The sequence below is a fragment of the Colossoma macropomum genome, unplaced genomic scaffold, assembly GCF_904425465.1.
Source record: "Colossoma macropomum unplaced genomic scaffold, Colossoma_macropomum, whole genome shotgun sequence".
Classification (NCBI taxonomy): domain Eukaryota; kingdom Metazoa; phylum Chordata; class Actinopteri; order Characiformes; family Serrasalmidae; genus Colossoma; species Colossoma macropomum.
The window spans coordinates 43,858,957-43,871,605 of record NW_023494785.1 but is presented as its reverse complement, the minus strand read 5'-3'; the positions used below and the strand labels follow the sequence as shown (position 1 = coordinate 43,871,605).

The window sequence follows — 12,649 nt, the reverse complement described above, 5'->3', positions numbered from 1 at the left end:
ACACCACAGTTTCCTGAACACCACAGTCTTTGAAGAGATATCAAGGCCACATACCACTCAATTGTGTTTTGTAATACATTATTAAAATACAAAAATATACAGTATACTAAAATACAGTGCCCTCCATAAAGTTTGGCACCCCTGGTAAAGATGGACAACACTGGCTGTAAAAACATTCTTTTTACTTATCCTTTTGATCTTTCAAATCTAAAGTTTATTTGAAGTACATTAATTAAAAGAAAAAACTCATTATTAAATGAATATTTTTCTCAAATCTATTTGTGCCACAGTTGTTGGCACCCCTAGAAATTCTTATGAGTAAAATCTAACTGAAGCATATTCCCATTCATATTTTATGTTCACCTTATGTTTAAGTTCACCTGAGTCTTTAGGAACACTTAAATGGTCAGCCATGAATTCCTGATTCAATGGGGTGTAAATATAGGTATAAATATAAATATAAACACAGGCCAAATTCCCTCAGTTATCTGTCGCAATGAGAAAGACCAAAGAATACAGCAATGATGTGCTACGAAAGGTTGTTTCGTAAGAACATTAAAACAGCTGGAGATGTTAAGATTCTGCCAGGAAGAGGACGTATGTTTATCCTGTACCCACACACAGTGAGGAGGATGGTTTGAGTGGATAAAGAATTTCCAAGGATCACAGATGGGGAAATGTAGAAATTAGGTCTTAGGGTGAAAACATCTCCCAAATTACAAAGCGACACCACCTATATAACCACAACCTGTTTGGGGGGCTGCCAGAAGAAAGCTTGTAAAGGACCACCAAACTCAAGCTCCTATAGTTTGCCAGATATTACTGGAACTTTCATGGGGCCATGTTCTGTGATCAGATGAAACCACAATAGAGCTTTTTGTCAATAAATACCAGAGATGAGTTTGGTGTGGGCACATGCAGAAAAGTGGACGTGGGCAAAAACAGCCATGCAGAAAGTACCTCATCCCCACTGTGAAGTATGGTGGTGGATCTGTGATGATGTGGGGCTGTTTTTATTCCAAAGGCCCTGGACAGTTCATTCAGATACATGGCATTACAGACTGCATCGAGTACCAGCAGAAATAAAATAAACAGCTGACTGCCTCAGGCAGGAAGCTTAAACTAGGTCATGGTTGGATCGTCCAACAGGACAATGATCCAAAACATGCCTCAAAATAAAAATAAAAATGGTTCACTGACCACAGAATAAAATTTTTGCCATGGCCACCCCAGTCCACTGACCTAAAGCCCATAGAAAACCTGTGGGCCAGGCTATAGAGGAGATTCCAGAGTGTTGACCTCAGAATATGAAGGATCTGGAGAGGATCTGTATGGAGGGATGGTCTCGGGTCCTTTACCGTGTGTTCTCCAGTCTCATTAAGCATTAGAGGAGAAGTTAACAATTGGTCCGTGGGAAAAAGAGACCTGTGAAAAGGTGTTAAGTGCTGAAAAAAAACTGAGAAACGTGTGGTTAGATGATGGAGGCTTAGTTAAACCACTAGATGTGGGTCATAAGTGAAAGAAACTCACTCACTCACTTTCACGATAAAGATCAGAATTGTAATGGGTGGATAATGATGGACAAAAAGCTAATTAAAGCTTATTAAGGCACCGTCTGAAGAGCACTCAGATTTACTGATGATTTGATACATGGATATTTAATACATGCAACCTACAAAAAAACTCTCCTACAGATGAAAATGTAAACTTTGTATCCAAAACCTACAGTTCAGCTGAAAGGGGCGAGATTGGAAAGGTGACAACAACAGACTGAGGGCATAGTTATAACAATCTCTAAAAAAGTCTGAATACAAATACATTTAATTCACCACAGACTGAGAACAGCTGCAGAATGGCATGTCTCATATGGTCAGACAACAAGCAAAAGTGAAAACCAAGGTAGTTCAAAGCTGTCAGCCCACCAGATCTAGTCGACATGTTAATAAACCATAGAGACCACCATAAAGAGCTCGGAAGAAAGGCCATTATTTCACTGAGTGTGTGTGTGTGTGTGTGTGTGTGTGTGTGTGTGTGTGTGTTGGGGGTGGTCGGGTGGCAATTGCACTAGTCTTTGGGCCACACATGTAGATACTGACAAAGTTGTATGCCCATGACAGGATAATGATTCTAAAAATACCTCAAAATTCACCATGAACTATAAGACTATGTCAGTAGAAAATGACTCATGACTTGTGACTTCAATGTCTCTCATTTCCCTGATTAACAACATTTTGTTCCAATGTATACAAACCTTTATGGAGAGACTGTAAAGAACGCTTGAAGTTGACATTAGCAACAAATTAAATTAACCATAACCTAAAACCGATTGCCTTAATGTTGATTAGATTTGCTCATTTTGTTTTTACTAAATTAATTTCTTAGTCTTAGCCTTAATTTTGTACACTGTTATATACTCAATTGTACATAATAATTGATGATGCATAATTGATAAGATTTTATTTATGAATTTAAAAGATATACACTTTCCATTCATTTTGTTTGCATGAGGGCAGCCTGAAGGTCATCTAATGGAACATCACCTTCACCGCAGACTGATGTCTCATATGGTCAGGCGTCAAGCAAAAGTGAAAACCAAGGTAGTTCAAAGTTGTCAGCCCAGCAGATACATGTTAAAGGCAAGGCTACATGTTAAACCATCTTAAAGAGCTTGAGGAAAGGACATTATTTTACTGTGTGTGTGTAGGTGTAGTAGGAGGGTAATTGTACTGGTCATTGGGCCCCTGTTATAGATGCTGACACAGTTGTACAGTCATGGCTGGAAAATGATCCTAAACATACCTCAGAACTCACCATGAACTATAAGACTCTAGTTGGTAGACTATGAGTTATGACTTGTACTTGTGACTTGCGACTAAAAGTGCTTCTCTCATTTCCTGCTCACCACCATGGACTGCAGGTAGTGCAGCAGCAGAACTTGCCATTGTACACACTGTTCTGGAGACATTTTCCCTGTATGTGTCAGATAAGGACACACTGTGCTCAAAGACAATCACTCTGAATGATGTGAATGAATTTTACTGTTCACTTGCCGAAAAAGTATTTTGTTACAGGTTTATTTAAAAATATATACATAATCGCTGTTCAGTCTTCCATTTTTATGGATCTCTAAGGTTGTTGTTCTTTCCTGTAGAGTTGTTAGCACTTCTCCATGTTTTTCCAACTCTAATTGACTCTGGTGGAGTCTCTGGACTCTAACGTGGTCCTAGAGGGGATACATATCCAATTTGTGGTTGTATGACCTTAATGAGAACGGTTACCTCATAATGTTTTTTTAACTTGCATTACGTTTTGTTTTGTTTTTTTCACAAATTTGTCACTGTCATTTCAGTCTGGCTTGAAGTCAAGCACTTTCTACAGTTGATGTGTCTGTGGTGGATGCAAGGGTGTTCCAGGTGGGTGCTGTAGTATTGCATGTGGCTGCTGGGGCATTGCAAGGTGGGTATGGGTAGATGGATGATCATGGATGCTGCTTTCTTGACGAGGGTTCACGTGTAACAGAGATTTTTTATTACCTACTATCTTGGTTTAACAAAGCTAACTAGACAACTTGGCTGAATGGTATTTGTGTCACACAGCTGTCTTTAATGCAGGATATAGAAAACTCATGATTATTTTTCCTCATGTTTTGAGTGAATTTTGACATTTACTGTCAAAGGCCAAGCTCTGATAGCCTGATAGTTCTATCGTAACAACAGCAGAACCCTTCTTGGTGCTATATAGAACCCTTTTCAAAAAGGTTCTTTATAGATCCGTGTACAGCACATTCTTTTTCAATCTGGAGAATCCTTTTATGATGGAAAGTAGCCTGTAATTGTGTAAAGGGTTCACGAGAGTTCATGGTTCTATATAGAACCATTTTCTTTACTAAAGAACCCTTGAGGGACCATCGTTTGTAGCCCATATTTGCAGTGAGATATTCTGCCATTCTTTACAGAAGATTCTTTTCATCACGTCTTTGCTGTTCTCTTTTTTGTTATTCCCCAGTGGTGTTCTGTTCAGGCCCAGTGAATAACTTGCCCAGGTGATGTTTTTCACCCTTTTCTTCTTTCTAGAGTGTTTTTGGGATCATTGTCATAGCACACTACCTCCATCATGCTTCACAGTTGGCACTGCACAGTCACTCTGATAGTGTTGGCTCGAATAATTAGGCTTAATTGGAAATTACATCACATATACTCACATTTGGTTTACTGAGTTTTAACAATGGAATATGTAAAGAAAATGAAGAAAGATAAACTAATCACACATAACTACATAGTACACAATTCATTTTGTTTAATAAATCATAAATATATAAATACACACATTTTATATGAGGTACAAGTAGATTCTCACAGAGCAGAATTCAAATAACAGAGGGACACAGAAATGCAGCTTCACCCCTACAAACTCTTAAACATAATCATACACTGCAGGTTTTTTATATCAGTGACAGTTTCATAGTCAAATAACCAAAATGCCTCAACCAGAGCCATTTAACATCACATGGTGTCAAATCGCCAGTTTATTACCTAATTGTACATTCCAACAAGCCATGTGTCATGTGAGTAGAATGGAATGGACACCATGAATGACCTTCATGTGTTGAGGAGAAAAAGTTTAATCTTTCAGTCTATTATTGTCATTATATTAATTACTTTTTCCCATGTAGTATTTCTACATTTCTAGCAAACCTATAAAACCTATGAAAACTGTAAGGCAGGGTAAGGAAACTCTCCTCATTCAGACGTTACTCTGGAAGTCTGTTATGATTGCGTAATTGAAAAGTACTTAAAACTTCTCAGTATGTACTACATTTCCTACTACAAGAAGTAGGAATGCACAGTTGGAATCGGCCACGATCGGAATCTATGGATTTTAACTCCAAACCAGCAGTTTATTGTTTGTTATTTTAGTCCATCTGCGTTGCAGTTTTATGAGGTAAAGAACATGAGTCAGGTCTATGCTGTTATGTGTTTAAAGAAAAAACAGCCATTGGCCAATTTGGCTGTAAATAAATCAGAATCAGCCATAAAATTTATGATTAGCTATAATTTGTTATGATTTATGAATATATATAATTTTTAATTGTACAAATATCCACTAGCAAACAGGTAAAATCTTCATATAAGAGTCAACATCACCAACATAGACAAATGGAAATACGTTCTCAGTGAATTTGTGTTTTATAGTGTGTAAGTGTGTTTTAGTGAGAGAATCAGTGAATGACAGTTTTCCTTTGTTCCAGTCCAGCTGCACTGTGATCCTCTGGACTTTGTGTTTTACTGGGAGGGGAGTGGGTTTTTGTGGTGAAGAACTTACTGAATATACACTGTTATACAACAGCATCCCCCACATTCCTCTCCTGGAGTCTACGTTTCCTTTCCTGTTAGCAGACTCTGTGATCACACCCAGACCCCAGAATTTACTGTCTCCAACTTCAACATCCCAGCAGTGCGTCCCTGAGTTAAAGCCCACCGATCCCAGGACAAAATGCTGATAATCAAATCTCTCTGGACTACCTGGAAGCTGCTGTTTCTCACTACCGAGCCTCACAGTGGTCAGTTCATCAGAGAGGATGAGTTTAGGATGAGCAGTGTTGGGGTCCAGAGTTACAGGAGCTGAAGGAAGACATATGGAACATGCATGAGACATATAAACATACAAGCAACTCAGGAATTGAGTCAGCCAGAAGCCTCAGTTGCCAGTACAAGCACTGCTATAAAATGGTTTGTAGTTGTTGTTGTTGTGATGGACTTTAATGAAGTACCACAGTGCTGGTTAGGAGTGGGACTGTTCAATGTGAGGGAGGAAAATACCCCACACAGGATGCGTTTTACTGTTATCATCATCATCACTTTTATTTATATAGCACTTTAGCCATGCCCAATACTGTTTTACAGTCAAAGAACATGAACACATTTAACAGGAAGACTTTTCTCAGAAACTGTGGGACATGTTAGCAGACAAAAATCTGACTGAAAAACAAGAAAAAAAAAGAGAAGAATGTACAATCAGATAAGAAGAATCTTGTACGGAACATGGAACGTAATAGGTAACCAGTGAAGTCTCAGAAGGATAGGATTGGTCAGTCTTCATCGAACAGGTGAGGATACTAACAGCATCATACTGTATATATTGCAATCTATTGAGGGCTCTGACAGGGAGGTCAGATAGGAGAACATTACAGTAGTTTAACCGGGATGACACAAATACATGCATGAGTGCAATCCTTACTTCCACTATATTTAAACTGCCCTCTAGTACTCTGAGGATCCAGATGTGGCTTTGATTCTTGGTGAAGCCACCCTCAGGACCTGGATAGCATAGTCTACTGTCATAGTCTTGGCAGGACAATGGGGATCTATGACTATAGGGTGCACATAGGATGGTGACATAACATCAGCTTTTATTCAACTGCCAGCTCTGGATACAAAGTGGTCAAACTCTGGCAATAGAGTGGGAAGATGAGGAGTAGAAGGGACAAGTAGAAAAAACAGCTTTTCCAGCCTTGAACAACTTGTCATCTGGAAAACTCTCTGACTGAGCGCTTCGTAAGGAGAGGATCTCTGTGGCTTGGTAATCGGTTCCTGTAGGCTGTTGATCTTTATCTCAGCTGGTCCTGCATTGTGGCTGTGACAAGGTCATTTCTGGCCTGTATAGGATTTAAAAGGCAGTGGGGAATGGCTGACACCTCAGATACAACCTGTATGCTAATTTTTCTTGTCCTTACTGGTTGGTATAATAGGCACTTGGCCACTTGGATTCTAAATGCAGGAGGAAATGTGGACAATGACGGTATTACTGGAAGAACAATTTGGCCAGTGTTCTGCCCTCTGTTAGGTCGTCTGCAGTGTTCTGACTGGAGTCAACATATCATCAGGCTCGATTGATCTGTTAGCTCTTGTACATCCAAAATCCAACTTACAGCAACAGTCAGATCCAGAAGAGCACGTTTGTGGAATTTGACCACAGGAGAAGTTGAGAGACCTTCAACCTGACCTCATTCCAGTTGCTTGGTCAGTTGGCCTAAATAGTACAAGTCTGGGCAATTCTTTTCAACATTTGAGGGCAATCCAGGACTTAGCCATGATGAAGGACAACTGAACATATCTCTCAATGTTCCATATGCAGGTAGGACACAGCTCTGTTTTTGCTCTTTTGAGGTGTTACAGAAGAACTTGGGAGCCTCACATCCCCAAATTTCCCAGGCTTTCAGTAGTTTTTTTGGATGCATAGGGTTCTCCCAATCTGGCTGCTTATCCCACAGTCTCTGAACCAAGGTCTTCCTTCAAGTGGAGAATGGACTGATGTCATTTTGGGTATGCCTTGTATGTATGTATGGTGCATGGTAGGGGCTCATAACCAAGACTGTCAGTATCACACAATGTTATTTCTGACCTTGTATTTTTTGTCCTCTGCCAAATAGTACTGGCTGGTACTGCTATTTAAGTCCACAACATCTGATGCCTTGTATTAGAGACAGAAATGAAGTGTTCTTCAAGCTTAAATATATGAATTCAAAATTCATTATGAATGGATCAGGTAAGTCTTGTGAAGAAGAATGATGGAGGAGATTTTAAGTGAGACTGAACTCCCAAAAAAAGTCTACACATCCTGTACACACCCAGGGTCTTGACTTGACCTTCACAATTTAACATTTGGGTGGTTGGAAGAGAGCAGGATAGTTCTCTCAGAGCCATCATCTAGGACTGCAAAAATGTCCAGGCTTTGACCTTTGACAACCCATATAAATATCAGGAGGACCCTTTTGTTTCCTTCAGGTCTGTCAAGGTAGAGCACATCACTTCACAGGACTGGTACTGGGGGGGATGCTCATTCACATCGAGAAGGCCTTGGAGCTCCATCTGCTTGCATGGATGACTGGTTTTCCAGAGTGCTTACTTTGATGCAAGGTGAAACCTCCCACATCTCTCTTTTTGACTTGATCCAGTGTGTTATCTGCTCCTTACTGAGTCGTACAGTGCCGGATGTTGTTACAGTATAGGTATACTTATGCTGGCTTTCTTGACAGGTTGCTTCGACTGTAGTGTAGGAGTAGGAGCTGCTTGGCAAGGAGCCACACTGCAACTCTAATTCACCCTTAGGCCTTTTACAAAGATCTACCCATGCATGGAGAGCAAAGTGCCTAAACTCTACGGTATCTTCTGGCCATATGACTAGTGAGTCCATGACTGAGGCTATGCAGAGGTGAGGTTAAGCAAACCTCTTTGTTTAGGCAGCCATGTCAGAGTATGGGCTTCAGGAATTAATCCACTGTAAGGAAAGCTTTCTATCCCTTATCTTTACGCTCCATGTGTTTTCAAATGTAGGCTTCTAAAAGTTAAAACCATTCCTGGCTGTAATTTTAAACCAACTGTGCTTCGGTTGTGGGTGCTAAGCAAAATAAACACAACAATGTAAGATGGCGAAAACAGCTAAATATCAGGGTAAAGAGAAGCAACATTTACCAGCTTTTAAAAGACATTCCCAGCGTGAAAATAGACATTTGTTGTTGGTTTCATTGTAGTTGGTTTATTTATAGTAATTGTGACCGAGCAGGGTGGGTCACAGTGTGTAAAAAATGTTTATGCTCCTCAGATGTGGTCTGCATTTCCACCTCCCCATGTTTCATGTTTGGGGCACTAGGCTGTGCATTTCTTGCTACCTGTTGAAGTGCCTGTTCAAAATAAAAAAAGCACTTGCCTGTATGCACTATGTTATCTGCGTCTTCTTCTGAATGGTACAATATTTTACTTAAAATTAATGTTTTTATGTAAAATTTACAGATGAACTGTTAATGTGGAAGAAGACATTCATCTAAGCATGGAAAATGTTTAAAATTAACAACTTTTTTTTAAGTAATACTTGAGATGGAATTTCAGTGATTGTCTATATGGTCAAGTGGAAAAGCCTGCATTCCTAAAAATATATGAAAAAATGTAAACAAAGCAGAAAATAAAATCAAGACCACAAAAAACAAACTTACAAGACTCAACAATTGCCTGCATCTTCTCCAAGACTGTGAACTTCAGGTTGGTCAGGTGTTTTGCTACATTGAGCAATTTTCCTGAAAGGCTCTCTAGATCCTGGAGTTTGCGCTGGGCTCTGGAAGAACATTCTGAGAGGACTCAGTTCTACTGAAGCTTTGGGTTTAGATCCATAGAAAAGAGACAGGACACAGGACACACTACTCACCGTTCCACTGTGACCTTGTAGCTCTGGAACACAATGATGGTGATATTAATGAATGTGTAACTAATTCATGTATTATTTATTTACTTTTACAAAAAAGCATAATGTACACCCAATACAAACACTGACTCACTTGTACGAATGAGACGTCTTCAGCTCCCATCTCCTCTTCTACGGCTCTGATTGTATCTGAAAGTGCTTCTATCTCTCTGCTCATCTTCTCAATCTTCTCCTTCATCATCTGACTCTTCTGCTGCTCTTCCTCCCTCAGAGCTGCTATCCTGGCTGCCTCTTCATCTCGTAGAAACTGGTGGAGCTTCTCAAACTCCTCCTTAATCTGCCGGTCTCGCTGTCATTTGGACTCTGTCTTTACCTGGTCTCACTCTCATTTGGACTGTCTTTACTCGGTCTCGCTCTCATTTGGACTCTGTCTTTACCCAGTCCCGCTCTCATTTAGACACCCGGTCTCGCTGTCATTTGGACTCTGTCTTTACCTGGTCTCGCTCTCATTTGGACTGTCTTTACCCGGTCTCGCTCTCATTTGGACTCTGTCTTTACCTGGTCTGACTCTCATTTGGACTGTCTTTACCCGGTCTCGCTCTCATTTAGACTGTCTTTACCCAGTCTGACTCTCATTTGGACTGTCTTTACCCGGTCTCGCTCTCATTTAGACACCCGGTCTCGCTCTCATTTAGACTGTCTTTACCCAGTCTGACTCTCATTTGGACTGTCTTTACCCAGTCTCACTCTCATTTAGACTGTCTTTACCTGGTTTCGCTCTCATTTGGACTCTGTCTTTACTTGGTCTTGCTCTTGTTTGGACGTTATTCTTGACTTGGCCTCACTCTCACTTGGACTCGGTCTTGTACTGGTCTCGCTCTCATTTGGACTCTGTCTTTACCCAGTCTCACTCTCATTTGGACTCAGGCCTGACCTGGTCTCGATCTCAGTTAAACTTGATCTTGACTCAGTTTCGTTCTTATTTGGACTCAGTCTTGACTCTGTCTCACTCCTACTTGGACTCTGTTTTGACCCAGTTTTGCTCTCAGTTGGATTTGGTCTTGTCCTGGACTCGCCCTCATTTGGACTCTGTCTTGACTCTGTCTCAGTCTAATTTGGACTCTGCCTTCACTCAGTATAGCTCTCATTTGACACGATCTTGCTATCATTTGGATTCGGTCTTGTTGTTTCTAGTTGTTTTCATTTAAACCCAGTTATGGCTGGTCTCTGCCTGTCTTGACTTAATCTCTACTAGTCATATTCTTGGGCTTATTTTGGACTTGACAATGGTGGTCTTGACTACAGCCCTTGGGAAAACACAGAAATGTGCATGCAGGTGCCAGGACTGGGATTTGGAACTCATGCTGTATACTGTTATTTTCTATAGGGCTGTAGCACTTCTCTGTGATTTGCAGACTCTAATTGATTCTATTAGGTGATTACCAAAGACTTCATGAAATGAATTAGGCAGTGAAAGCAGAGAAAATGGAAAATGAAACACTGTTGCCTTCTATGACTGAATTTTAGTGAACATTTTTAGCTTACCTTGTAGTCATGAGCCACCTCCTTAAGGGTACGGAACCTGTGGTTGGCATGCATTTTAGAATCCCGACATAGCAAACACACAGGCTGATCATCGTCCAGACAGAAGAGTCTGAGTTCCGTGCTGTGTAGACTGCAGAGTGGTTCAGCCTTTCCTGAAGCTCTCTGACTTTCCGCCTGTAAGAAAGTCTCGCACACGTTCTTTAAAGCCAGGTTTAATGTAGGGTCCAGTGAAGACTTTCCCTTGCAAACTGGACATTCGTTGGATCCTTTGGTGTTGCAGAACTTCTGCAGACAGGATTTACACACACTGTGACCACATCGCAGGAGAACAGGATCCCTGAAGAGTTTACAGCAGACAGGACAGGAGAGATCCTTTGCCAATAAAGTTCTGGAAGCCATTTTCTAACTGACCAGCACTTGTTGGTTTGTTTGTGATTACTGTCATTGAAGAATCCCAATTTTCAGTCCTAATTTGGTCAGTTTTCCCCAGAAATGATCTATTTTCAGAAGTTAGAGAGGTAGAGATGTTCCAACCTTGTGTTTGAGCTAAATGTTCCCTTGTCTCAACAGACAGCTATGGGTGCTGGTGGGAAGGATTAGATCAAAGTACTTGTCAGACCTCCTACCTGGAATGTTTGGTATGTGGTCTGGGAGCATTCTGAAATCTACCATTGGTCTCTCAGGTTTGACCCTCATACGCTTGTGCAGCAGACGCTATAGAAAGAAAAGACATGCAGTCTTGTGTTTGTGCATCTTCTGTTTGGGTTACATTCAGGAATATTACATCACCTTCCATTTCACATAGCATCACCACACCTAGAATATTGGGCTTTCTGTTCATCTTCAGGCTATACAATGAACCTGGATCCTTTCAGTAACATCCAGTTAAAGATACTAGATGTCCAGTCCTTTCCAAATCTTCTTTTTATGTCTTTGTGAGAGTGTAGTCTTCAAGGAATAACTAAATAATACAATGGTACCTTTAAATAAAAATGTCACACAACATAAAATCCAACACTTAACTTAGGTGCAGTTGATGATATTGCCCACTAGATGGGGCCTGACAGGTTGCACTGTACAGGTTAGTGCATATTCAGTAATGAGTCATGTACATATGCGTAAAAAATCTGCCATGACATCTTTATGACATGGCTATGCCAATGTTATGTAGCAGGGTTCAAGTAAAGTTCCTCATATATTTTATAATATATAAATATTATACAGTATGTTGTAAAGGACAAAAAATCTAATATGCTTAGTATGTGCAACTTCACAGGTTTGAAAAAAGCAGCAATCTAAGAGGCATCAACAATACAAAAGGAGATTTATAATGCACATTTATTTATACAGTACATTGATTTATATTGCTTTTCATTTGAAACATATGTCATTACATTATGTATTGAAAATTTTGATCAAAACATTTTTGGAAAAGAAAATACATGTGGACGATTACTGGTGGATCTTCACCATATAACGCCTGCTAACTACAGAACTACAGAGTGATCATTTCACTCATCCTCAGCTGAACCCTCCTCCTCAGAGCTGCCGCAGTTTGGGAAATTCTTACTGGGCAGCCGGTTCTGAGGGTTCTTTTCAAAATGAACAGGGAGGCATTTATTTTTAATCTTGTCGCAGGCAAGAATAATGTGTTGGGTCACACTGCTAACATCCCAAACATTGCAGTTGTTGTCCCAGCGCACCACAATGAAACTGAAAGCTTTGTTGCTGATGCACAGGTTCTTGCCTTTTGCAAATAATTTGCCTCCTGATGGTGAACAAACATTTTCCACTTGGTTTGCCACACTCTTGTCCAGAAAGCTCTTTATGCCACTTTTATTATTGCAGACTTTAATGTGTTTAATGTATTTCGTCCACAGTTTATGGTCAGTTCCAAATGAGCTAAGCG

General features: G+C 40.2%; 1 pseudogene; it reads right to left on the bottom strand.

The window, feature by feature from the left end:
• Positions 1-5,103: 5,103 nt before the first annotated feature.
• Positions 5,104-11,139, bottom strand: LOC118814707 (annotated as a pseudogene).
• Positions 11,140-12,649: the final 1,510 nt, after the last annotated feature.